The sequence below is a fragment of the Procambarus clarkii genome, chromosome 24, assembly GCF_040958095.1.
Source record: "Procambarus clarkii isolate CNS0578487 chromosome 24, FALCON_Pclarkii_2.0, whole genome shotgun sequence".
NCBI classification, from domain to species: domain Eukaryota; kingdom Metazoa; phylum Arthropoda; class Malacostraca; order Decapoda; family Cambaridae; genus Procambarus; species Procambarus clarkii.
The window spans coordinates 24,162,728-24,190,186 of record NC_091173.1 but is presented as its reverse complement, the minus strand read 5'-3'; positions in this window follow the sequence as shown (position 1 = coordinate 24,190,186).

The following is a 27,459-nucleotide window of genomic DNA, read 5'->3' as shown; positions in this document are numbered from 1 at the left end:
CGACGTGTGCAGTGACGACTGGACTAGCCAACGCCCAGGAACTTCATTCGGGGAATGAGCACGGAGATGACGAGGATCTTCATGGCGGCTATGGACTAGTGATGCTTCTAGAACCCTGAGGAACGACGTGAGGAACGGAGTAACCAGCGAATGGCGACTGGAGCCTAGGCGTCTGAAATATTTCCCTTGATTCTTAGGCAAGATAGGCCTATTGTTATGCTTAGGCATTTATTAGAGTGCACATAAGTCATAGGAGTAGATTAGGCTGTGGGACAGCACGTATATATTATTCTACTGACTGGTGAAGACAGCGTGTGGGCCGGCTTGTGAAGGACAGGGGCGACATTGATGAAGCTGCCCAGTGAAGGGGGCCGGTGATCCCTTTAATTCATCAGCTTATGCGAGCTGTCGGCGGCCACCAGAGGAGCGCTGCTGTCACCATTATTATTATTATTTCCATAAGTCCATACATGTATCTCGTGTGTTGTAGTTTACTTTGAGTAAACTTTTTATTATTTTATCACTGTTTTGGTGTAACCTCCATCTCATTGAGCTTTGTGATAAATGACATATGAATATACTGTACTGTTACTGGCATGACGTAGAAAGAGATCCTGTGTTGGCAACAAGAAATTAGATTTGAACACTGGTACTGGCATTCCCTAAAGAGTGACCCTGAGATGGCAACATGACTGTCCATTTGAAGTCTAGTATTGAGCAGCACATAGTATGGTCCTAGGCTGCTGTAAATATACTATATTCGAACTAACGGCGTTGCTGGGACGCAGGGAGAATTACCCAGCTGGCGACCAGAAGGTAAGAGGTGGAAGTGAGGCTACGGTCGGAAGTCCGTAGCCTCATGCTACGGACTGTATGCATAGGTGGGCAGGCTCAGTGGGGGAGTCACATACTGCAGGATTGAGCTTAGCAGTGTGGGCTGGGCCTTCTCCTCTCCCCCTTGGGTCCAAGGTCAAATGGTGGCCGGTCTTGAGGTATGACTAGGAGAGCTCTCTGGGGGTGATATGCGAGACCTTAGTGGAGGGAGCGAAGACCCACGGCGTGAGGTTATAGGATCAGTAGCACGATCTCCCGCTGTTTAACTGTAACCTCATGTAACACAAGGCCAAGGTGAGCTGCGCGTGACAGCCCCAAGGAAGTGTTCTGAGAACTACCTCTTTTTTCTGGTTGCCCTCAATGGTGTTCTTTCCTCTCTTCCTTCTGGCGTCTTCTCCGCGCTCTATGTCGACAATCTTACCCTTTGCTGTCGGGGTGATGATTCTCCTCTTCTTCAACGGCGGCTTCAACTTGCGATTCATGCCGAGTCGTCTTGGGCCACCAATCATGGCTTCAGGTTCTCTACTTAGAAGACTTGTGCTATGACTTTTACTCGGAAGTATGTCGTTCTTCGTCAGTCTTTGTCGCTTTATGGTCATTCCCTTGTGTACAAGGATTGTGCTAATCTTTTGGAGTTAATCTTTGACACTCGTTTGTCTTGGTCGCCCCATATCTCTTATCTCTGAGTTGAATGCTTTAAGGCCCTTACCCTCTCTTTACATTCCTCTCTCGTCCTGTCTAAACTCGATTATGGTTGCCCTGCTTACTTGTCTGCTTCTCCTTCTACTCTTCGCCGTCTTGATGCTTTGCACCATACTGGGTTGCGCCTCAGCTCTGGTTCCTTTTGTTTGACTCCCTCCCTCAGCTTGTATGTTGACACTGGCTTCCTATCTCTCCAGGCCCGCCGTGATCACTACTGTCTTCGCTATCTTGCACGGTCCTTGCAACATCCTTCCTCTCGCCTCTGTCGTGCTTTAACTTTTACCCCTCCTCTTTACCACCTCCCTCTTTTTGTCCGGTTATCTCGCTTACAGGATCCTCTTTCAGTTCGTATTTCTAATATTTCTCCTCATCTGTTTCCTTCCTTGCCCCCATGGAGAGTCCCTCTTCCGAAGTTTTGTAACTCCTTGACTCGCATCACTAAAGCTTTTACCCCTCCTACGGTTCTGAAACGCCTTTTCCTTAAGGACTTTTCTTCGCACTCCCGCTCCATTTCCATCTTCACCGATGGGTCTAAGCCTGTGGAGGGTATAGGCTACTTTTTTGTTTTTCCTGACCGCACTCATATGTGTCGCCTACCTCCGGAGACCAGCATCTTCACATCACATCAACTTTATGCTATTCTCTGTGCGCTTTGTGTCCTGCGTTCTCGTTGTCAATCTTTCTTTGTGGTTGTCGTTGACTCTCGTAGTGCCCTTATGACTCTCGGGTCCTTTAATCCGGTCCATCCAGTAGTTGTCGAGATACAGCATTGGCTGTTTCATATTTCCAGTAAATATAAGTCAGTTGAGTTTTGCTGGGTTCCCAGCCATATTGGTGTCTCTTTAAATGAGCGTATGCGGATGCTGCCGCTAGGGAAGCTGTCCGCTCTTGTCCCATCTCCCGTAAAGGTATTCCTTATTCCGACTTTTACCCAGTTATTCATTCCTCCATCCTTACCCGTTTGCAGGATTGTGTTATTCTCCTAGGTAGCTGAGAAACGAGTCTATCTTGAGAGTTATTCTGCAAGTCCTGACCAAAATAAGAGGTCAAAGAAATTTAGACATGGAGATACATACGTAAAATAATTGGTTAGATTTGATAAATAGTTTAAGAGTATGGGCAGTAATCAAGAATATAAGGAAATGACTTGACATGAGATGTGGAGAGTTTGCTAGAAGTGTGAGGCTCGGTTCTGGAGGGCTTTGACCCCCACTTGAACACCAGACATCGTGAGGGGAAGCCTCACTCTGTGTTGAGCTCCTGTTACAGAGGAAGTCCTAGTTGATATACCTTCAATAGGAAGGAAGTGTGCAGACGTTACAGCTGTGGAATCAAGCTGGGAACGTGTGGTCTCAAGTCCTGGACGGCAAGGAGAGTTGTGAAGCCGCCCAGAGACCTTTTCGTGGGCCGTTGTGGCGCCCTGATCAGGCTCCATCGACAGGGAGAGCGCCCTGCAGGAGACCTTATTGTGGTAAGCCCAAATTTAACTAGTTAATAGTGATTGCCTATAGTTGATCGTGTGCCCAGCGATCGTAGCAAGTATCTGTTCATATGTTAGGCATGTTTTGATAAGGCAGAAGGCCTAAATAAGTGAGTAAAGATGGATGAACATTCTGGAGGGCAGAGTGATATCCATCCCTCTGATCGCTTGTGGGTGACTGAGGGAGCCTGGCTCCTGGCGGTGGGCCTGCCACACAGCGGCAGGGGGAAGGAATCGCTTAGCAGGAGGCGGAGCATGGACCAGACTAAATGGGGGAGGTTATCTTGAGTTGATTTTGAGGCTTTAGTGTCCCTGCGGCCCAGTCCTCGAACAGGCCTCCACCCCCAGGAAGCAACCTGCGACAGCTGACTAACTCCCAGGCACCTATTTACTGCTAGGTAACAGGGGCATAGGATGAAAAAAACTCTGCCCATCGTTTCTCTCCAGCGCCCGGGATCTAACCTGAGACCACAGAATCATGTGTCCAGTATGCTGTCCACTCGGCCCCTCCTGAGCCCGGGGTAGTCCACATTCACGACATTCGGTGTAACACTGTAAAGGTGTTTGGTTTAGTTGTATTTAAAATACATAGAGATATATGAGTCAGACAAGGATTTGACAGGCGCCATTCTGGCGGCCTGAATCTCACACCTCTAAGAGTTAATGACCACCAAGTGACCTGAGGTCAGATCATGCGAATTTCACCTTGCTTCTGCTAATCTTATAATTGGAGCCGGGTAGCCTTCAAACTGCCGACAATTAAGGAGGGGGCTTGGTAGAGTGCCTGAGGCTATCTACTTGTGGGCGGAGTTAGTTACTAGGTTCCCCAATATATACTCGGAGAGCTATCGATTCGAGAGCATTAACAAAAGAGAAGAACAGCAGCCAGCAGAGCAGAGAAGACGGCCTAGCAGGGAGGCTGTCGGCCGGCAGGGTGGGAGAGTCTCTGTCAACTACAAAACCCTCCCCCCCCCCCCCTCTATCCAGCTATAGGCAGACACTTGGTGAGTTGAGCATTAAGGTGACTTGGTCGTGTTTACATATGTTGTGTGATGATCAGGGGCAGTCAGTTGTAGGGTTCTCAAATTCTTGGATGATGGCTCACTTTGAATATTAATCTTTAACATTTTAATTGAATTGCTAAATTATGATACTTATCATGTGAAATATAATTATGATTTAAATTGGCTTTAACTGTGTTCCCTAGAGTTTTTGAGTGGAGGTGAGAAAGCCTCTGTGGTTACTGGTTCATGATATTAATGAGTACATGGTAATAACATCTTTTGAGAAAATTTTGATACAGACAAGTTCCATTCCTTGTCTTGTATGTAATGGTCTAGAATGGATGGCGGCAGCATTTCGTCTTCTACTATCTACTCTTCTTCTTCTACTATCTACTCTTCTACTGTAACGGGGGGTGGGGGAAATAGCTCTAACTTATCCATTATTCCACCCCCCAGTTAACTAACGAGGCCGGGGGAAACAGCTCTCTCTAGTCCGTTATCCCGTCCCCAGTTAGCTAACTATTCTAGAGCACCCTCCAGAGTTCCTAAGGCAACCTCTCTCGTTCAACACCTTGTAACCTAGGTATTTGACTACCTAGGTGCTAAGACTACAAGGTGCCGTAACTTGATCAGTTACCCGAAACTCCAGAGAGAACTCTAGAATACAGAATCATTGCCACAAACGTATAAGAGAAAACGAAAGGAAAGAAATGAATAGTGAAGTAATTAGTGAGGGTTTGGGGTGAGAGGCAGAGAGGTCGGAGGAGCGAGGAGGGTCATTAGTTGAAAGTGAGAGTTTAGAGAGGGGTGGAGGGAGAGGTGTAGATAGGTAGAAGTAGAATAGTAGATAGTAGAAATAGAAGAGTAGAAAGTAGAAGACTAAATGCTGCCACTATCCATTCATGATCATTACATACAAGACAAGGAATGGAACTTGTCTGTATCACAATATTCACCAAAGATGTTATTACCATGTATCAACTCCAAACATGTATTCATTAATATCATGAAACCAGTAACCACAGAGGCTTTCTCACCTCAACTCAACGCTCTAGGGAACAAAGTTAAACACAATTTAAATAATAAATTCACAATTATATTTCCCATGAAGTATCATAATTTAGCAATTCAATTAAAATGTTCCAGTTTAATATGCAAAGTGAGTCATCATCCAAGAATTCGAGAACCCTACAACTTGACTGCCCCTGATCATCACACAACATATGTAAACACGACTAAGTCACCTTAATGTTCACTCACCGAGGACTGAGTCTAAGTTGAATAGAGAGGGGGGGGGGGTCTGTAGCTTGACAGAGACTGTCTCGCCCCTGCCGGCCGACAGCCTCCCTGCTAGGGCCGTCTCCTCTCCACTGCTGACTGCCGTTCTGTCTGTTAATGCTTCAATGCTCTATACTCCCTCAGTATATATTGGGGACCCTAGTACTAACTCCGCCCACAAGTAGATAGCCTCCGGCACTACCAAGCCACTCCTTAAACGTCGGCATGTTTGAAGGCTACCAGACTACAATTATAAGCTTAGCGGAAGCAAGGTGAAATTCTCATGATCTGACCTCAGGTCACTTGGGGTCATTAACGGTTAGAGGTGTGAGATCTCCGCCGACAACTTGGCGCCTTTCCAAATCCCTGTCTGTGACTCATATTCTATATATATTTTAAATAAACTAACTCAAACACTTTTACAGTGTTACACTACTTCTACCTATCTACACCTCTCCCTCCACCCCTCTCTAAACTCTCACTTTAAACTAATGACCCTCCTCGCTCCTCCCACCTCTCCACCTCTCTCACCCCAAACCCTCACTAATTACTTCACTATTCATTTCTTTCCATTCGTTTTCTCTTATACGTTTGTGGCAGTGGAATGTGTTCTAGAGTTCTCTCTAGGGTTTCGGGTAGCTGATCAAGTTACTGCGCCTTGTAGTCTTAGCACCTAGGTAGTCAAATACCTAGGTTACAAGGTGTTGAACAAGAGAGGTTGCCTTAGGAACTCTGGGAGTGCTCTAGAATAGTTAGCTAACTGGGGACGGGATAACGGACTAGAGAGAGCTGTTTTCCCCGGCCTCGTTAGTTAACTGAGGGGGTGGAATAATGGACAAGATAGAGCTATTTCCCCCACCCCCCTGTTACAATGTTGGCAGCGGTGTTGAACAATGTTTATGGCAGTGTTCATTTAACATTGTTCAGTCCCACGTGTCCTTTTGCCGCTCAGGCGCTATCAGGGAGATCTTGACAGGTGTTTAATATTCGCGAGTTAGCGAGTTTTTTTCAGGTTAGGAGATAGTGTTTCTCTGGCGATGTGATTTTGTGAGTTTTGTGAAGTTCAGGGAATGTTCACCAGAACTTGCGTGTGTAGTGATTAATGTTAGTGATAATTTTGGCGATTTGGGAACTCAGCGGTTGGTGGTAGTGCAGGTCAGCTGAGTATGACAGGTGACCCCGCATGTCCCAGGGGGACACCCAGCCTCCGCTGGTCTCCAGGTCAGTTGGGGAGTGGCAGGTGTAGTTCTTATGTAGTTTTAAGTGGTGGTTCTGCTCAGATTATTGCGATCGACTGTTTAATCCATTTGAACGCAATAACCCGAGGTGTACTGGTTTTGTAAAGCATGCTAGGGAGAGGCTTGGTATGTCAGTAGACTTCACGTTGGGGACGCTCGACGTTAGATAGTCTGGTCACACGGGTGGCAAAAAATTGGAGTTGTGGACCCACGGAGAAGCGAGGGAAACACTCTGGGTCACGTAGGTGGCTGTAGGTTAAAGGTGGGAGTAACGGCTGTTTAAGTACTTAAGATTAAGAACGGTACAGTTAAGTTAGGCTAGTATTTTGTCTATTAGTATTGATTTTTTTGTGACAAGTTAAAAGTAGTGACGACCTTATTCTTTCTTCTCTAAACTTTACTCTGTTACTGTTTTATGTTCCACCAAGTCAGTATCATTCAGTGTTAATAGGATAATTTTAAAATTTGAGCGTAGTCGTTGCCAGGAGGAGAGCATTATGTGGGGACCGACCTGTGAGATTTATATTTATTTAATTTATATGAATTTATATTTACGTTAATTTATATACTTCGATAGCAATTTGTATAATGATAAGTGGACTGTATTTCTGCAATAATCTCTTAATCTCACAAATCGATCCTCTACACATTAGGGGGGGTTATTAGTTTATATATATGCAGCCAATCAAACTACAGAATTAACTACATATATTGAAGAGGTTCCTTATCTTATAGTACAGCAGGTTAGTCCACCAGGTATAACTAGGGTGTAGACACCAAATTATCCTCTTTGAGGCAGCTTCCATCACCCAGTAACTGGTGCACAAAATCTTTGCTTCCTCGTCTTGACCTGTCAAAAGGGCGCTAGCTGTGAAGCCAGATTCTATATATGACAAGTATTTCAGAGAAAACTGTACATGGAACATGAAGACCTGGCTTAATTACCTTTAGTTTGAGGCTTCCACGTGCTCTAACCGGGTCACCCTATATAATGACATTAATGGCCACTAATGAATGATACATGGGTTTCGGAAAGAACACTTAACTTGAATTTGTAGACAGCGTGTTGATAATGGTACACTTCTGGTTTCCATAACACTACGTCCAAGTAAAATTAACAGGAGCCGTATTTGCTCCTGTGAGCCTCTGGTCTAGTATAAACAATGGCTGTTTAACACTCCATACTATTGACGTTACTGGCCGACATTGTCCAGATATGATAGGAGCCAAATTTGCTCCACACGTCTCGGAGGTGACACAACAATGGCTGCCCCTTCCTCACCCTGATGCCTGGCTTACATTGTCCACATGTCAGAAAGTGATAGAAGGGTCACATTTACTCTACTTTAATATTGATAATTAAGTTAATTTATATGAGATGTTTTATGATGGTAAAGTCCAAAGACTAATGTATTTAAGAATAATTCCCAGCAGAATAGCTGGTGAATTATAATAGTATGTGGTGATGATATCCCGTTTTCTTTAGACGGTAATTCCACTACAAGTTACGTTTTCTATGGGTAACTTGTTTATACAACACAGCTATTATCTGTCTGTATGATATTATTATTAAATGGTGTCGGATTTTCCGACATAATTCCCCAGGGGCTGCTCACGGGTCGAAGTCCTAATTAGAACAGACGAACACCGATACTCCTCCTTCGAATTATTAGATTAATTTGATGTTAGTAGTTAGTAATCACACATTGGTGCGTCTGTTCGTACAGGACGGATGTCCCGTACTAGAGTTGCAGGGGTTAGAAGTCTAATGCGATTTCATTTCCCTGTCAACTCTTGAAAGGCTAATATTCAAGCCTTATTACATATTATTTAACCCAGAAGACTGGATGTGATCAAGTACTACAGTCAAGTATGATTCAGGGACTGCAGTGAGATCAGTGACATTAGATATAACTTGAAGTTTGTTCAGGTAACTGGTCACTGATATATAAACACTGAGGCCCATGGAATACATCTTGATTAAATAATAAATGTATCAAATCAGTCATCAGATTTATTGGGGTTTAATTTAGTTAATTGATTCAGAAGATTGAATAGCTCATCATTAAAGTAAAGTATGGTTCTGAGACTGCAGTGGGTTCAGTGACATTGGTCGCAGTGACTTGTAGCTGTTTAAGCTACTGTTCACTGATTTGCCACTGAGTCCTCATGAACTTATCTTCAGCTTTAAATGATGATACTAACATCAACCTCTGTTGGTATAGTCAGCTGTAATCTCCTTAGTATAATGCTACTGGAGAAATATAATCAGCTGACAAATTTAGATTTCTACTGGTATTGTTTATCTGCAGGCATAGGTCTCCTCAGGCTTGATACTGGGCCTGAGAGTAATTTACCTCCTGCAGAGTTTAACATGGTTATACCCTGATATTTAGTAGGGCTACCGATGAATCGATGGTAGTAGTCTGTCCCCACAAGGACAGCCATTTGGCATTTGATTTGCTCAAATTTACCTGCAGCTGCTTTATAATAGCTTTCCAGGTCAGCATAATCAACTGTTGATTGTTGTGACAAATCTTCACATTTCTTGATCTGTCTTGTTAAGTGGCCTTTAAGACCTGCAAGGGTTCTTTTCATTCTCCCTGCATTATCCATACTGGCTAGTTGGTAAAGCCTTGTGGGACTTGTACTTGGGCTGCTCATAATACTGAACAAACACTAATGGTAGCCTAGGGTAAATTCTGCACTCACTAGGCAATAATCCTACCTCTACTAGAGGTTAGCACTTAAAATTAATACACATTATATATATATACAATCATACACACTAATGATTTTAGTGATAAACCAGTGTCACTGGAAGTACCTTTAGGTTAGCTCCTCTATATCACCCTAGGATGGTAGAGACACTAATTAATCACTCAAAGGTGTAATGATCATAAGTAAATTATTATATACACAACTCAACTCGAGTTGATAAAAATTACACCCAAAATAGGGTCTGGACCATTCATTAATGGTGTTAGGTTATTCAATATAGTACAACTGACTATGGTAATAATGGGACTAGGATGAACAATAATAGTTCAACTAGTCATATCCTACCCTGTTGTGGGTTGGCAATTAGTAAATATTATACTGTGATCACTAGTGCAATATATATTAAATGATTCTCTATTTTGGAGAAATAATATACACAATTATTGATAATAGCCTCTTAATTAGCCTCTATGAAACTTCTAATATTATCTAGAAGTATTAAATATTATTAGTGACCTCGCGAAATAAAGTCCACAAAATTCGTAGATAATCTCTCGCGAAATGTAACACCACGAAATCCGTGAACAATCTTGCGAGGACACAGCCACTAATTTGGCTGGCTTCTATATTAGCGCTGTCATTTCACGAAATAACACGCCACCAAATATCTGTGGGTGTGCATGAAACCGCTGACGAAGCTGAACTCGGCTGAGGGAGGCTCCTGAGCTCCCTCGAGGCTACGCTGCCGTCTTGACTGCTGGCTTTGTTTAAATAACACTGCACTAGTATATTTAATGAATCCACTGGTTAACTGGTTCATCCGGTACTAAGATGACCAAATGTGGGTTCATAGGACCGAATATTCCGGTTCTGAAGGTCCAAATAATCCGTCATCCGGTTCGAAGATGACCAAATAATGTGGGGACCGACCTGTGAGATTTATATTTATTTAATTTATATGAATTTATATTTACGTTAATTTATATACTTCGATAGCAATTTGTATAATGATAAGTGGACTGTATTTCTGCAATAATCTCTTAATCTCACAAATCGATCCTCTACACATTAGGGGGGGGGTGTTATTAGTTTATATATATGCAGCCAATCAAACTACAGAATTAACTACATATATTGAAGAGGTTCCTTATCTTATAGTACAGCAGGTTAGTCCACCAGGTATAACTAGGGTGTAGACACCAAATTATCCTCTTTGAGGCAGCTTCCATCACCCAGTAACTGGTGCACAAAATCTTTGCTTCCTCGTCTTGACCTGTCAAAAGGGCGCTAGCTGTGAAGCCAGATTCTATATATGACAAGTATTTCAGAGAAAACTGTACATGGAACATGAAGACCTGGCTTAATTACCTTTAGTTTGAGGCTTCCACGTGCTCTAACCGGTTCACCCTATATAATGACATTAATGGCCACTAATGAATGATACATGGGTTTCGGAAAGAACACTTAACTTGAATTTGTAGACAGCGTGTTGATAATGGTACACTTCTGGTTTCCATAACACTACGTCCAAGTAAAATTAACAGGAGCCGTATTTGCTCCTGTGAGCCTCTGGTCTAGTATAAACAATGGCTGTTTAACACTCCATACTATTGACGTTACTGGCCGACATTGTCCAGATATGATAGGAGCCAAATTTGCTCCACACGTCTCGGAGGTGACACAACAATGGCTGCCCCTTCCTCACCCTGATGCCTGGCTTACATTGTCCACATGTCAGAAAGTGATAGAAGGGTCACATTTACTCTACTTTAATATTGATAATTAAGTTAATTTATATGAGATGTTTTATGATGGTAAAGCCCAAAGACTAATGTATTTAAGAATAATTCCCAGCAGAATAGCTGGTGAATTATAATAGTATGTGGTGATGATATCCCGTTTTCTTTAGACGGTAATTCCACTACAAGTTACGTTTTCTATGGGTAACTTGTTTATACAACACAGCTATTATCTGTCTGTATGATATTATTATTAAATGGTGTCGGATTTTCCGACACATTATGATTGGACTGTGTGAACCATATACAAACTACAGGGTCACACAACAGGATGGAACACGGGTATTGTCGCCTTTCTGTTCATTCACAGGTTGGAGCCAGAAGAGAGGCGCGACGCATATACAGAAGAGAGAGACGGCTGCTTGGTACCATACTCTTGGGCGTTTATCACCACCTCGACGACCAGCCCCTACCTGGATTGTCATTGGCTCCTCCACCACCACCACCCCGGGGGACCCCCAAGATACAGCCCTCTCAGTTGGTCAACATTTGTCTACCCAGTGGACCCCAGGATGGACGGACCCCAGTGGACCCCAAACCGGACGGACCCCCAGTGGACCCCAGGTCGTTCTGCAGACGACCCCAGACGACCCAGTTAAGATGGAAGAGGAACAACAACGACTCCAGTCTGTCCCACCAACATCGGTCTACCCAGGATGGACCCCAGGACGTACGGACCCCAATGGACCCAAGGTCGCTTGTCAAAGACCCATGGGAGGAGGACGAGAGAAGAAAGAAGATGGAAGAAAGAAGAGAGAAGAAAGAAGAGAGAAGAAAAAAGAAGAAGATAAGACCAAGCTGAGTGAGACACGATGCCTAGTGTCCCTTGCTGGTGTCAGCATCATTGCATGGAGCGTAATTGCAAGACAGGATCGTTTGCCTTAACTGGCCGCCCCTCCTGCAAGCATGTTGCTCTGTTGAGTGATTCCTCTTGTGTCGTGCGGACTTGATGTGGCTGTCAGAAGTGGCCCTCTGAAGAAAGCGTGCTGGAGCAACAGGGAGGAAAGAAGTAGGATGGGATTTCTACGGTGGCAACTATTTGGAGGTCCGGAAACTTGTAGTCCCTATAGCTGTGAAGAACCCCAATATACGTCTCTCATGGTGACTAACGTAGGGCCAATTACAGATCAGCTGGGACAACCGAATTCCACGGTCCTGTGTGCAGTTCAAGTAGTAACGGCTTCCTCGTTGACCAAGGGTTGTTGTGCGTTAACGACGGAGAAGCGACGGAGGCAGTTGTGATGAAGAAATGTGGTACAGGACTATCTACAAGACCAAGCAGTGACGTCGCCCAGCCAGAGACAATGGACGTCGGTCTACATATTTAATTTTTTAGAGTAGGATGATGTATATTTGTTTAGCTAGGATGTATTCTTTTCGTTAATAAAATTGTCGCACACAGCTAGCTCGCTTTAGCAGTGTTGCAAAAACTTTATTTTCGGGGAGAAGGGGAGATGTAACACTGTAAAGGTGTTTAGTTTAGTTGTATTTAAAATACATAGAGATATATGAGTCAGACAAGGATTTGACAGGCGCCATTCTGGCGGCCTGAATCTCACACCTCTAAGAGTTAATGACCACCAAGTGACCTGAGGTCAGATCATGCGAATTTCACCTTGCTTCTGCTAATCTTATAATTGGAGCCTGGTAGCCTTCAAACATGCCGACAATTAAGGAGGGGCTTGGTAGAGTGCCTGAGGCTATCTACTTGTGGGCGGAGTTAGTTACTAGGTTCCCCAATATATACTCGGAGAGCTATCGATTCGAGAGCATTAACAAAAGAGAAGAACAGCAGCCAGCAGAGCAGAGAAGACGGCCTAGCAGGGAGGCTGTCGGCCGGCAGGGCGGGACAGTCTCTGTCAACTACAGAACCCTCCTCCCCCTCTATCCAGCTATAGGCAGACACTTGGTGAGTTGAGCATTAAGGTGACTTGGTCGTGTTTACATATGTTGTGTGATGATCAGGGGCAGTCAGTTGTAGGGTTCTCAAATTCTTGGATGATGACTCACTTTGAATATTAATCTTTAACATTTTAATTGAATTGCTAAATTATGATACTTATCATGTGAAATATAATTATGATTTAAATTGGCTTTAACTGTGTTCCCTAGAGATTTTGAGTTGAGGTGAGAAAGCCTCTGTGGTTACTGGTTCATGATATTAATGAGTACATGGTAATAACATCTTTTGAGAATATTTTGATACAGACAAGTTCCATTCCTTGTCTTGTATGTAATGGTCTAAAATTGATGGTGGCAGCATTTCGTCTTCTACTATCTACTCTTCTTCTTCTGCTATCTACTCTTCTACTTCTACCTATCTACACCTCTCCCTCCACCCCTCTCTAAACTCTCACTTTCAACTAATGACCCTCCTCGCTCCTCCCACCTCTCTCACCCCAAACCCTCACTAATTACTTCACTATTCATTTCTTTCCTTTCGTTTTCTTTTATACGTTTGTGGCAGTGTAATGTGTTCTAGAGTTCTCTCTAGGGTTTCGGGTAGCTGATCAAGTTACTGCGCCGTGTAGTCTTAGCACCTAGGTAGTCAAATACCTAGGTTACAAGGTGTTGAACGAGAGAGGTTTCCTTAGGAACTCTGGGAGTGCTCTAGAATAGTTAGCTAACTGGGGACGGGATAACGGACTAGAGAGAGCTGTTTTCCCCAAAGCTCGTTAGTTAACTGAAGGGGGTGGAATAATGGACAAGATAGAGCTATTTCCCCCCCCCCCCCATTACAATGTTGGCAGCGGTGTTGAACAATGTTTATGGTAGTGTTCATTTAACATTGTTCAGTCCCACGTGTCCTTTTGCCGCTCAGGCGCTATCAGGGAGATCTTGACAGGTGTTTAATATTCGCGAGTTAGCGAGTTTTTTTTCAGGTTAGGAGATAGTGATTCTCTGGCGATGTGTTTTAGTGATTTTGTGAGTTTTGTGAAGTTCAGGGAATGTTCACCAGAACTTGCGTGTGTAGTGATTAATGTTAGTCATAATTTTGGCGATTTGGGAACTCAGCGGTTGGTGGTAGTGCAGGTCAGCTGAGTATGACAGGTGACCCCGCATGTCCCAGGGGGACACCCAGCCTCCACTGGTCTCCAGGTCAGTTGGGGAGTGGCAGGTGTAGTTCTTAAGTAGTTTTAAGTTTTGGTCTGCTCAGAATATTGTGATCGACTGTTTTACTCCATTTGAACGCAGTAACCCGAGGTGTACTGGTTTTGTACAGCATGCTAGGGGGAGGATTAGTATGTCAGTAGACTTCACGTTGGGGCCGCTCGACGTTAGATAATCTGGTCACAGGGGTGGCAAAAGTTTGGAGTTGTGGACCCGCGGAGAAGCGAGGGAAACACTCTGGGTCACGTAGGTGGCTGTAGGTTAAGGATGGGAGTAACGGCTGTTTAAGTACTTAAGATTAAGAACGGTACAGTTAAGTTAGGCTAGTATTTTGTCTATTAGTATTGATTTTTTTTTGTGACAAGTTAAAAGTAGTGACGACCTTATTCTTTCTTCTCTAAACTTTACTCTGTTACTGTTTTATGTTCCACCAAGTCAGTATCATTCAGTGTTAATTGGATTATTTTAAAATTTGAGTGTAGTCGTTGCCAGGAGGAGAGCATTATGATCGGACTGTGTGAACCCTATACAAACTACAGGGTCACACAACAGGATGGAAGACGGGTATTGTCGCCTTTCTGTTCATTCACAGGTTGGAGCCACAAGAGAGGCGCGACGCCTATACAGAAGAGAGAGACGGCTGCTTGGTACCATACTCTTGGGCGTTTATCACCATCTCGACGACCAGCCCCTACTTGGATTGTCATTGGCTCCTCCCACTTATGGGAGCCGGTCGGCCGAGCGGACAGCACGCTGGACTTGTGATCCTGTGGTCCTGGGTTCGATCCCAGGCGCCAGCGAGAAACAATGGGCAGAGTTTCTTTCACCCTATGCCCCTGTTACCTAGCAGTAAAATAGGTACCTGGGTGTTAGTCAGCTGTCACAGGCTGCTTCCTGGGGGTAGAGGCCTGGTCGAGGACCGGGCCGCGGGGACACTAAAGCCCCGAAATCATCTCAAGATAACCACCACCACCACCACCCTGGGGGACCCCAAAGATACACCCCTCTCAGTCGGTCAACATTGGTCTACCCAGTGGACCCCAAGACGGACGGACCTCAGTGGACCCCAAGACGGACGGACCCCCAGTGGACCCCAGGCCGTTCTGCAGACGTCCCCAGACGACCCAGTAAAGATGGAAGAAGAACAACAACGACTCCAGTCTGTCCCACCAATATCGGTCTACCCAGGATGGACCCCAGGATGGACGGACCCCAATGGACCCAAGGTCGCTTGTCAAAGACCCATGGGAGGACGACGAGAGAAGAAAGAAGATGGAAGAAAAAAGAGAGAAGAAAGAAGAGAGAAGAAAGAAGAAGAAGATAAGACCAAGCTGAGTGAGACACGATGCCTAGTGTCCTTTGCTGGTGTCAGCATCATTGCATGGAGCATAATTGCAAGACAGGATCGTTTGCCTTAACTGGCCGCCCCTCCTGCAAGCATGTTGCTCTGTTTAGTGATTCCTCCTGTGTCGTGCGGACTTGATGTGGCTGTCAGAAGTGGCTCTCTGAAGAAAGCGTGCTGGAGCAACAGGGAGGAAAGAAGTAGGATGGGATTTCTACGGTGGCAACTATTTGGAGGTCTCGAAACTTGTAGTCCCTATAGCTGTGAAGAACCCCAATATACGTCTCTCATGGTGACTGACGTAGGGCCAATTACAGATCAGCTGGGACAACCGAATTCCACTGTCCTGTGCGCAGTTCAAGTAGTAACGGCTTCCTGGTTGACCAAGGGTTGTTGTGCGTTAACGATGGAGAAGCGACGGAGGCAGTTGTGTTGAAGAAATATGGTACAGGACTATTTACAAGCAGGTGATGAGTCACAATAACGTGGCTGAAGTATGTTGACCAGACCACACACTAGAAGTTGAAGGGACGACAACGTTTCGGTCCGTCCTGGACCATTCTCAAGTCGACCGAAACGTCGTCGTCCCTTCAACTTCTAGTGTGTGGTCTGGCCAACGGACTATCTACAAGACCAAGCAGTGACGTCGCCCAGCCAGAGACAATGGACGTCGGTCTACATATTTAATATTTTAGAGTAGGATGATGTATATTTGTTTAGCTAGGATGTATTCTTTTCGTTAATAAAGTTGTCGCACACAGCTAGCTCGCTTTAGCAGTGTTGCAAAAACTTTATTTTCGGGGAGAAGGGGAGATGTAACACTGTAAAGGTGTTTGGTTTAGTTGTATTTAAAATACATAGAGATATATGAGTCAGACAAGGATTTGACAGGCGCCATTCTGGCAGCCTGAATCTCACACCTCTAAGAGTTAGTGACCACCAAGTGACTTGAGGTCAGATCATGCGAATTTCACCTTGCTTCTGCTAATCTTATAATTGGTGCCGGGTAGCCTTCAAACATGCCAACGTTTAAGGAGTGGCTTGGTAGAGTGCCTGAGGCTATCTACTTGTGGGCGGAGTTAGTTACTAGGTTCCCCAATATATACTCGGAGAGCTATCGATTCGAGAGCATTAACAAAAGAGAAGAACAGCAGCCAGCAGAGCAGAGAAGACGACCTAGCAGGGAGGCTGCCGGCCCGCAGGGCGGGACAGTCTCTGTCAACTACAGACCCCTCCCCCCCCCCTCTATCCAGCTATAGGCAGACACTTGGTAAGTTGAGCATTAAGGTGACTTGGTCGTGTTTACATATGTTGTGTGATGATCAGGGGCAGTCAGTTGTAGGGTTCTCAAATTCTTGGATGATGGCTCACTTTGAAAATTAATCTTCAACATTTTAATTGAATTGCTAAATTATGATACTTATCATGTGAAATATAATTATGATTTAAATTGGCTTTAACTGCGTTCCCTAGAGTTTTTGAGTTGAGGTGAGAAAGCCTCTGTGGTTACTGGTTCATGATATTAATGAGTACATGGTAATAACATCTTTTGAGAATATTTTGATACAGACAAGTTCCATTCCTTGTCTTGTATGTAATGGTCTAGAATGGATGGCGGCAGCATTTCGTCTTCTACTATCTACTCTTCTTCTTCTACTATCTACTCTTCTACTTCTACCTATCTACACCTCTCCCTCCACCCCTCTCTAAACTCTCACTTTCAACTAATGACCCTCCTCGCTCCTCCCACCTCTCCACCTCCCTCACCCCAAACCCTCACTAATTACTTCACTATTCATTTCTTTCCTTTCGTTTTCTCTTATACGTTTGTGGCAGGTGAATGTGTTCTAGAGTTCTCTCTAGGGTTTCGGGTAGCTGATCAAGTTACTGCGCCTTGTAGTCTTAGTACCTAGGTAGTCAAATACCTAGGTTACAAGGTGTTGAACGAGAGAGGTTGCCTTAGGAACTCTGGGAGTGCTCTAGAATAGTTAGCTAACTGGAGACGGGATAATGGACTAGAGAGAGCTGTTTCCCCCGGCCTCGTTAGTTAACTGGGGAACTGGGGTGGAATAATGGACAAGATAGGGCTATTTCCCCCATCCCCGGTTACAATGTTGGCAGCGGTGTTGAACAATGTTTATGGCAGTGTTCATTTAACATTGTTCAGTCCCACGTGTCCTTTTGCCGCTCAGCCGCTATCAGGGAGATCTTAACAGGTGTTTAATATTCGCGAGTTAGCAAGTTTTTTTTCAGGTTAGGAGATAGTGATTCTCTGGCGATGTGTTTTAGTGATTTTGTGAGTTTTGTAAAGTTCAGGGAATGTTCACCAGAACTTGCGTGTGTAGTGATTAATGTTAGTGATAATTTTGGCGATTTGGGAACTCAGCGGTTGGTGGTAGTGCAGGTCAGCTGAGTATGACAGGTGACCCCGCATGTCCCAGGGGGACACCCAGCCTCCGCTGGTCTGCAGGTCAGTTGGGGACTGGCAGGTCCCCAACCTGCCAGTCACGTAGGTGGCTGTGGGTTAAGGATGGGAGTAACGGCTGTTTAAGTACTTAAGATTAAGAACGGTACAGTTAAGTTAGTCTAGTATTTTGTCTATTGGTATTGATTTTTTTTTTTTTTGTGACAAGTTAAAAATAGTGACGACCTTATTCTTTCTTCTCTAAACTTTACTCTGTTACTGTTTTATGTTCCACCAAGTCAGTATCATTCAGTGTTAATTGGATTATTTTAAAATTTGAGTGTAGTCGTTGCCAGGAGGAGAGCATTATGATCGGACTGTGTGAACCCTATACAAACTACAGGGTCACACAACAGGATGGAAGACGGGTATTGTCGCCTTTCTGTTCATTCACAGGTTGGAGCCAGAAGAGAGGTGCGACGCATATACAGAAGAGAGAGACGGCTGCTTGGTACCATACTCACGGGCGTTTATCACCACCTCGACGACCAGCCCCTACCTGGATTGTCATTGGCTCCACCACCACCACCACCCCGGGGTACCCCCAAGATACAGCCTTCTCAGTAGGTCAACATTGGTCTACCCAGTAGACCCCAGGACGGACGGACCCCAGTGGACCCCAAGACGGAAGGACCCCCAGTGGACCCCAGGTCGTTCTGCAGACGACCCAGTAAAGATGGAAGAGGTACAACAACGACTCCAGTCTGTCCCACCAACATCGGTCTACCCAGGATGGACCCCAGGACGTACGGACCCCAATGGACCCAAGGTCGCTTGTCAAAGACCCATGGGAGGACGACGAGAGAAGAAAGAAGATGGAAGAAAGAAGAGAGAAGAAAGAAGAGAGAAGAAAGAAGAAGAAGATAAGACCAAGCTGAGTGAGACACGATGCCTAGTGTCCCTTGCTGATGTCAGCATCATTGCATGGAGCGTAATTGCAAGACAGGATCGTTTGCCTTAACTGGCCGCCCCTCCTGCAAGCATGTGGCTCTGTTGAGTGATTCCTCCTGTGTCGTGCGGACTTGATGTGGCTGTCAGAAGTGGCTCTCTGAAGAAAGCGTGCTGGAGCAACAGGGAGGAAAGAAGTAGGATGGGATTTCTACGGTGGCAACTATTTGGAGTTCCCGAAACTTGTAGTCCCTATAGCTGTGAAGAACCACAATATACGTCTCTCATGGTGACTGACGTAGGGCCAATTACAGATCAGCTGGGACAACCGAATTCCATGGTCCTGTGCGCAGTTCAAGTAGTAACGGCTTCCTCGATGACCAAGGGTTGTTGTGCGTTAACTACGGAGAAGCGACGGAGGCAGTTGTGATGAAGAAATGTGGTACAGGACTATCTACAAGACCAAGCAGTGACGTCGCCCAGAAAGAGACAATGGACGTCGGTCTACATATTTAATTTTTTAGAGTAGGATGATGTATATTTGTTTAGCTAGGATGTATTCTTTTCGTTAATAAAGTTGTCGCACACAGCTAGCTCGCTTTAGCAGTGTTGCAAAAACTTAATTTTCGGGGAGAAGGGGAGATGTAACACTGTAAAGGTGTTTGGTTTAGTTGTATTTAAAATACATAGAGATATATGAGTCAGACAAGGATTTGACAGGCACCATTCTGGCGGCCTGAATCTCACACCTCTAAGAGTTAATGACCACCAAGTGCCCTGAGGTCAGATCATGCGAATTTCACCTTGCTTCTGCTAAACTTATAATTGGAACATGGTAGCCTTCAAACATGCCGACGTTTAAGGAGTGGCTTGGTAGAGTGCCTGAGGCTATCTACTTGTGGGCGGAGTTAGTTACTAGGTTCCCCAATATATACTCGGAAAGCTATCGATTCAAGAGCTTTAACAAAAGAGAAGAACAGCAGCCAACAGAGCAGAGAAGATGGCTTTGCAGGGAGGCTGTCGGCTGGCAGGGCGGGACAGTCTCTGTCAACTACAGAACCCTCCCCCCCCTCTATCCAGCTATAGGCAGACACTTGGTGAGTTGAGCATTAAGGTGACTTGGTCGTGTTTACATATTTTGTGTGATGATCAGGGGCAGTCAGTTGTAGGGTTCTCAAATTCTTGGATGATGGCTCACTTTGAATATTAATCTTTAACATTTTAATTGAATTGCTAAATTATGATACTTATCATGTAAATTATAATTACGATTTAAATTGGCTTTAACTGTGTTCCCTAGAGTTTTTGAGTTGAGGTGAGAAAGCCTCTGTGGTTACTGGTTCATGATATTAATGAGTACATGGTAATAACATCTTTTGAGAATATTTTGATACAGACAAGTTCCATTCCTTGTCTTGTATGTAATGGTCTAAAATGGATGGTGGCAGCATTTCGTCTTCTACTATCTACTCTTCTTCTTCTACTATCTACTCTTCTACTTCTACCTATCTACACCTCTCCCTCCACCCCTCTCTAAACTCTCACTTTCAACTAATGACCCTCCTCGCTCCTCCTACCTCTCCACCTCTCTCACCCCAAACCCTCACTAATTACTTCACTATTCATTTCTTTCCTTTCGTTTTCTCTTATACGTTTGTGGCAGTGGAATGTGTTCTAGAGTTCTCTCTAGGGTTTCGGGTAACTGATCAAGTTACTGCGCCTTGTAGTCTTAGCACCTAGGTAGTCAAATACCTAGGTTACAAGGTGTTGAACGAGAGAGGTTGCCTTAGGAACTCTGGGAGTGCTCTAGAATAGTTAGCTAACTGGGGACGGGATAATGGACTAGAGAGAGCTGTTTCCCCCGGCCTCGTTAGTTAACTGGGGAACTGGGGTGGAATAATGGACAAGATAGGGCTATTTCCCCCACCCCCGGTTACAATGTTGGCAGCGGTGTTGAACAATGTTTATGGCAGTGTTCATTTAACATTGTTCAGTCCCACGTGTCCTTTTGCCGCTCAGGCGCTATCAGGGAGATCTTGACAGGTGTTTAATATTCGCGAGTTTGCAAGTTTTTTTCAGGTTAGGAGATAGTGATTCTCTGGCGATGTGTTTTAGTGATTTTGTGAGTTTTGTGAAGTTCAGGGAATGTTCACCAGAACTTGCGTGTGTAGTGATTAATGTTAGTGATAATTTTGGCGATTTGGGAACTCAGCGGTTGGTGGTAGTGCAGGTCAGCTGAGTATGACAGGTGACCCTGCATGTCCCAAGGGGACACCCAGCCTCCACTGGTCTCCAGGTCAGTTGGGGAGTGGCAGGTGTAGTTCTTAAGTAGTTTTAAGTGGTGGTTCTGCTCAGAATATTGTGATCGATTGTTTTACTCCATTTGAACGCAATAACCCGAGGTGTACTGGTTTTGTACAGCATGCTAGGGAGAGGCTTAGTATGTCAGTAGACTTCACGTTGGGGACGCTCGACGTTAGATAATCTGGTCACAGGGGTGGCAAAAGTTTGGAGTTGTGGACCCGCGGAGAAGCGAGGGAAACACTCTGGGTCACGTAGGTGGCTGTAGGTTAAGGATGGGAGTAACGGCTGTTTAAGTACTTAAGATTAAGAACGGTACAGTTAAATTAGGCTAGTATTTTGTCTATTAGTATTGATTTTTTTTTTGTGACAAGTTAAAAGTAGTGACGACCTTATTCTTTCTTCTCTAAATTTTACTCTGTTACTGTTTTATGTTCCACCAAGTCAGTATCATTCAGTGTTAATTGGATTATTTTAAAATTTGAGTGTAGTCGTTGCCAGGAGGAGAGCATTATGATCGGACTGTGTGAACCCTATACAAACTACAGGGTCACACAACAGGATGGAAGACGGGTATTGTCGCCTTTCTGTTCATTCACAGGTTGGAGCCACAAGAGAGGCGCGACGCATATACAGAAGAGAGAGACGGCTGCTTGGTACCATACTCTTGGGCGTTTATCACCATCTCGACGACCAGCCCCTACTTGGATTGTCATTGGCTCCTCCCACTTATGGGAGCCGGTCGGCCGAGCGGACAGCACGCTGGACTTGTGATCCTGTGGTCCTGGGTTCGATCCCAGGCGCCAGCGAGAAACAATGGGCAGAGTTTCTTTCACCCTATGCCCCTGTTACCTAGCAGTAAAATAGGTACCTGGGTGTTAGTCAGCTGTCACAGGCTGCTTCCTGGGGGTAGAGGCCTGGTCGAGGACCGGGCCGCGGGGACACTAAAGCCCCGAAATCATCTCAAGATAACCACCACCACCACCACCCTGGGGGACCCCAAAGATACACCCCTCTCAGTCGGTCAACATTGGTCTACCCAGTGGACCCCAAGACGGACGGACCTCAGTGGACCCCAAGACGGACGGACCCCCAGTGGACCCCAGGTCGTTCTGCAGACGTCCCCAGACGACCCAGTATAGATGGAAGAGGAACAACAACGACTCCAGTCTGTCCCACCAACATCGGTCTACCCAGGATGGACCCCAGGACGGACGGACCCCAATGGACCCAAGGTCGCTTGTCAAAGACCCATGGGAGGACGACGAGAGAAGAAAGAAGATGGAAGAAAGAAGAGAGAAGAAAGAAGAGAGAAGAAAGAAGAAGATAAGACCAAGATGAGTGAGACACGATGCCTAGTGTCCTTTGCTGGTGTCAGCATCATTGCATGGAGCATAATTGCAAGACAGGATTGTTTGCCTTAACTGGCCGCCCCTCCTGCAAGCATGTTGCTCTGTTTAGTGATTCCTCCTGTGTCGTGCGGACTTGATGTGGCTGTCAGAAGTGGCTCTCTGAAGAAAGCGTGCTGGAGCAACAGGGAGGAAAGAAGTAGGATGGGATTTCTACGGTGGCAACTATTTGGAGGTCTCGAAACTTGTAGTCCCTATAGCTGTGAAGAACCCCAATATACGTCTCTCATGGTGACTGACATAGGGCCAATTACAGATCAGCTGGGACAACCGAATTCCACGGTCCTGTGCGCAGTTCAAGTAGTAACGGCTTCCTGGTTGACCAAGGGTTGTTGTGCGTTAACGATGGAGAAGCGACGGAGGCAGTTGTGTTGAAGAAATGTGGTACAGGACTATCTACAAGCAGGTGATGAGTCACAGTAACGTGGCTGAAGTATGTTGACCCGACCACACACTAGAGGTTGAAGGGACGACAACGTTTCAGTCCGTCCTGGACCATTCTCAAGTCGACCGAAACGTCGTCGTCCCTTCAACTTCTAGTGTGTGGTCTGGTCAACGGACTATCTACAAGACCAAGCAGTGACGTGGCCCAGCCAGAGACAATGGACGTCGGTCTACATATTTCATTTTTTAGAGTAGGATGATGTATATTTGTTTAGCTAGGATGTATTCTTTTCGTTAATAAAGTTGTCGCACACAGCTAGCTCGCTTTAGAAGTGTTGCAAAAACTTTATTTTCGGGGAGAAGGGGAGATGTAACACTGTAAAGGTGTTTGGTTTAGTTGTATTTAAAATACATAGAGATATATGAGTCAGACAAGGATTTGACAGGCGCCATTCTGGCGGCCTGAATCTCACACCTCTAAGAATTAATGACCACCAAGTGACTTGAGGTCAGATCATGCGAATTTCACCTTGCTTCTGCTAATCTTATAATTGGAGCCGGGTAGCCTTCAAACATGCCGACGTTTAAGGAGTGGCTTGGTAGAGTGCCTGAGGCTATCTACTTGTGGGCGGAGTTAGTTACTAGGTTCCCCAATATATACTCGGAGAGCTATCGATTCGAGAGCATTAACAAAAGAGAAGAACAGCAGCCAGCAGAGCAGAGAAGACGACCTAGCAGGGAGGCGGCCGGCCGGCAGGGCGGGACAGTCTCTGACAACTACAGAACCCTCCCCCCCCCCTCTATCCAGCTATAGGCAGACACTTGGTGAGTTGAGCATTAAGGTGACTTGGTCGTGTTTACATATTTTGTGTGATGATCAGGGGCAGTCAGTTGTAGGGTTCTCAAATTCTTGGATGATGGCTCACTTTGAATATTAATCTTTAACATTTTAATTGAATTGCTAAATTATGATACTTATCATGTAAATTATAATTACGATTTAAATTGGCTTTAACTGTGTTCCCTAGAGTTTTTGAGTTGAGGTGAGAAAGCCTCTGTGGTTACTGGTTCATGATATTAATGAGTACATGGTAATAACATCTTTTGAGAATATTTTGATACAGACAAGTTCCATTCCTTGTCTTGTATGTAATGGTCTAAAATGGATGGTAACAGCATTTCGTCTTCTACTATCTACTCTTCTTCTTCTACTATCTACTCTTCTACTTCTACCTATCTACACCTCTCCCTCCACCCCTCTCTAAACTCTCACTTTCAACTAATGACCCTCCTCGCTCCTCCCACCTCTCCACCTCTCTCACCCCAAACCCTCACTAATTACTTCACTATTCATTTCTTTCCTTTCGTTTTCTCTTATACGTTTGTGGCAGTGGAATGTGTTCTAGAGTTCTCTCTAGGGTTTCGGGTAGCTGATCAAGTTACTGCGCCTTGTAGTCTTAGTACCTAGGTAGTCAAATACCTAGGTTACAAGGTGTTCAACGAGAGAGGTTGCCTTAGGAACTCTGGGAGTGCTCTAGAATAGTTAGCTAACTGGGGACGGGATAATGGACTAGAGAGAGCTGTTTCCCCCGGCCTCGTTAGTTAACTGGGGAACTGGGGTGGAATAATGGACAAGATAGGGCTATTTCCCCCATCCCCGGTTACAATGTTGGCCGCGGTGTTGAACAATGTTTATGGCAGTGTTCATTTAACATTGTTCAGTCCCACGTGTCCTTTTGCTGCTCAGGCGCTATCAAGGAGATCTTGACAGGTGTTTAATATTCGCGAGTTTGCAAGTTTTTTTCAGGTTAGGAGATAGTGATTCTCTGGCGATGTGTTTTAGTGATTTTCTGAGTTTTGTAAAGTTCAGGGAATGTTCACCAGAACTTGCGTGTGTAGTGATTAATGTTAGTGATAATTTTGGCGATTTGGGAACTCAGCGGTTGGTGGTAGTGCAGGTCAGCTGAGTATGACAGGTGACCCCGCATGTCCCAGGGGGACACCAAGCCTCCGCTGGTCTGCAGGTCAGTTGGGGACTGGCAGGTGTAGTTCTTAAGTAGTTTTAAGTGGTGGTTCTGCTCAGAACATTGGGATCGACTGTTTTACTCCATTTGAACGCAATAACCCGAGGTGTACTGGTTTTGTACAGCATGCTAGGGAGAGGCTTAGTATGTCAGTACACTTCACGTTGGGGACGCTCGACGTTAGATAATCTGGTCACAGGGGTGGCAAAAGTTTGGAGTTGTGGACCCGCGGAGAAGCGAGGGAAACACTCTGGGTCACGTAGGTGGCTGTAGGTTAAGGATGGGAGTAACGGCTGTTTAAGTACTTAAGATATAGAACGGTACAGTTAAGTTAGGCTAGTATTTTGTCTATTAGTATTGATTTTTTTTTTGTGACAAGTTAAAAGTAGTGACGACCTTATTCTTTCTTCTCTAAACTTTACTCTGTTACTGTTTTATGTTCCAATAAGTCAGTATCATTCAGTGTTAATTGAATTATTTTAAAATTTGAGTGTAGTCGTTGCCAGGAGGAGAGCATTATGATCGGACTGTGTGAACCCTATACAAACTACAGGGTCACACAACAGGATGGAAGACGGGTATTGTCGCCTTTCTGTTCATTCACAGGTTGGAGCCACAAGAGAGGCGCGACGCATATACAGAAGAGAGAGACGGCTGCTTGGTACCATACTCTTGGGCGTTTATCACCATCTCGACGACCAGCCCCTACTTGGATTGTCATTGGCTCCTCCCACTTATGGGAGCCGGTCGGCCGAGCGGACAGCACGCTGGACTTGTGATCCTGTGGTCCTGGGTTCGATCCCAGGCGCCAGCGAGAAACAATGGGCAGAGTTTCTTTCACCCTATGCCCCTGTTACCTAGCAGTAAAATAGGTACCTGGGTGTTAGTCAGCTGTCACAGGCTGCTTCCTGGGGGTAGAGGCCTGGTCGAGGACCGGGCCGCGGGGACACTAAAGCCCCGAAATCATCTCAAGATAACCACCACCACCACCACCCTGGGGGACCCCAAAGATACACCCCTCTCAGTCGGTCAACATTGGTCTACCCAGTGGACCCCAAGACGGACGGACCTCAGTGGACCCCAAGACGGACGGACCCCCAGTGGACCCCAGGTCGTTCTGCAGACGTCCCCAGACGACCCAGTATAGATGGAAGAGGAACAACAACGACTCCAGTCTGTCCCACCAACATCGGTCTACCCAGGATGGACCCCAGGACGGACGGACCCCAATGGACCCAAGGTCGCTTGTCAAAGACCCATGGGAGGACGACGAGAGAAGAAAGAAGATGGAAGAAAGAAGAGAGAAGAAAGAAGAGAGAAGAAAGAAGACGATAAGACCAAGCTGAGTGAGACACGATGCCTAGTGTCCTTTGCTGGTGTCAGCATCATTGCATGGAGCATAATTGCAAGACAGGATTGTTTGCCTTAACTGGCCGCCCCTCCTGCAAGCATGTTGCTCTGTTTAGTGATTCCTCCTGTGTCGTGCAGACTTGATGTGGCTGTCAGAAGTGGCTCTCTGAAGAAAGCGTGCTGGAGCAACAGGGTGGAAAGAAGTAGGATGGGATTTCTACGGTGGCAACTATTTGGAGGTCTCGAAACTTGTAGTCCCTATAGCTGTGAAGAACCCCAATATACGTCTCTCATGGTGATTGACATAGGGCCAATTACAGATCAGCTGGGACAACCGAATTCCACGGTCCTGTGCGCAGTTCAAGTAGTAACGGCTTCCTGGTTGACCAAGGGTTGTTGTGCGTTAACGATGGAGAAGCGACGGAGGCAGTTGTGTTGAAGAAATGTGGTACAGGACTATCTACAAGCAGGTGATGAGTCACAGTAACGTGGCTGAAGTATGTTGACCCGACCACACACTAGAGGTTGAAGGGACGACAACGTTTCGGTCCGTCCTGGACCATTCTCAAGTCGACCGAAACGTCGTCGTCCCTTCAACTTCTAGTGTGTGGTCTGGTCAACGGACTATCTACAAGACCAAGCAGTGACGTCGCCCAGCCAGAGACAATGGACGTCGGTCTACATATTTCATTTTTTAGAGTAGGATGATGTATATTTGTTTAGCTAGGATGTATTCTTTTCGTTAATAAAGTTGTCGCACACAGCTAGCTCGCTTTAGCAGTGTTGCAAAAACTTTATTTTCGGGGAGAAGGGGAGATGTAACACTGTAAAGGTGTTTGGTTTAGTTGTATTTAAAATACATAGAGATATATGAGTCAGACAAGGATTTGACAGGCGCCATTCTGGCGGCCTGAATCTCACACCTCTAAGAGTTAATGACCACCAAGTGACTTGAGGTCAGATCATGCGAATTTCACCTTGCTTCTGCTAATCTTATAATTGGAGCCGGGTAGCCTTCAAACATGCCGACGTTTAAGGAGTGGCTTGGTAGAGTGCCTGAGGCTATCTACTTGTGGGCGGAGTTAGTTACTAGGTTCCCCAATATATACTCGGAGAGCTATCGATTCGAA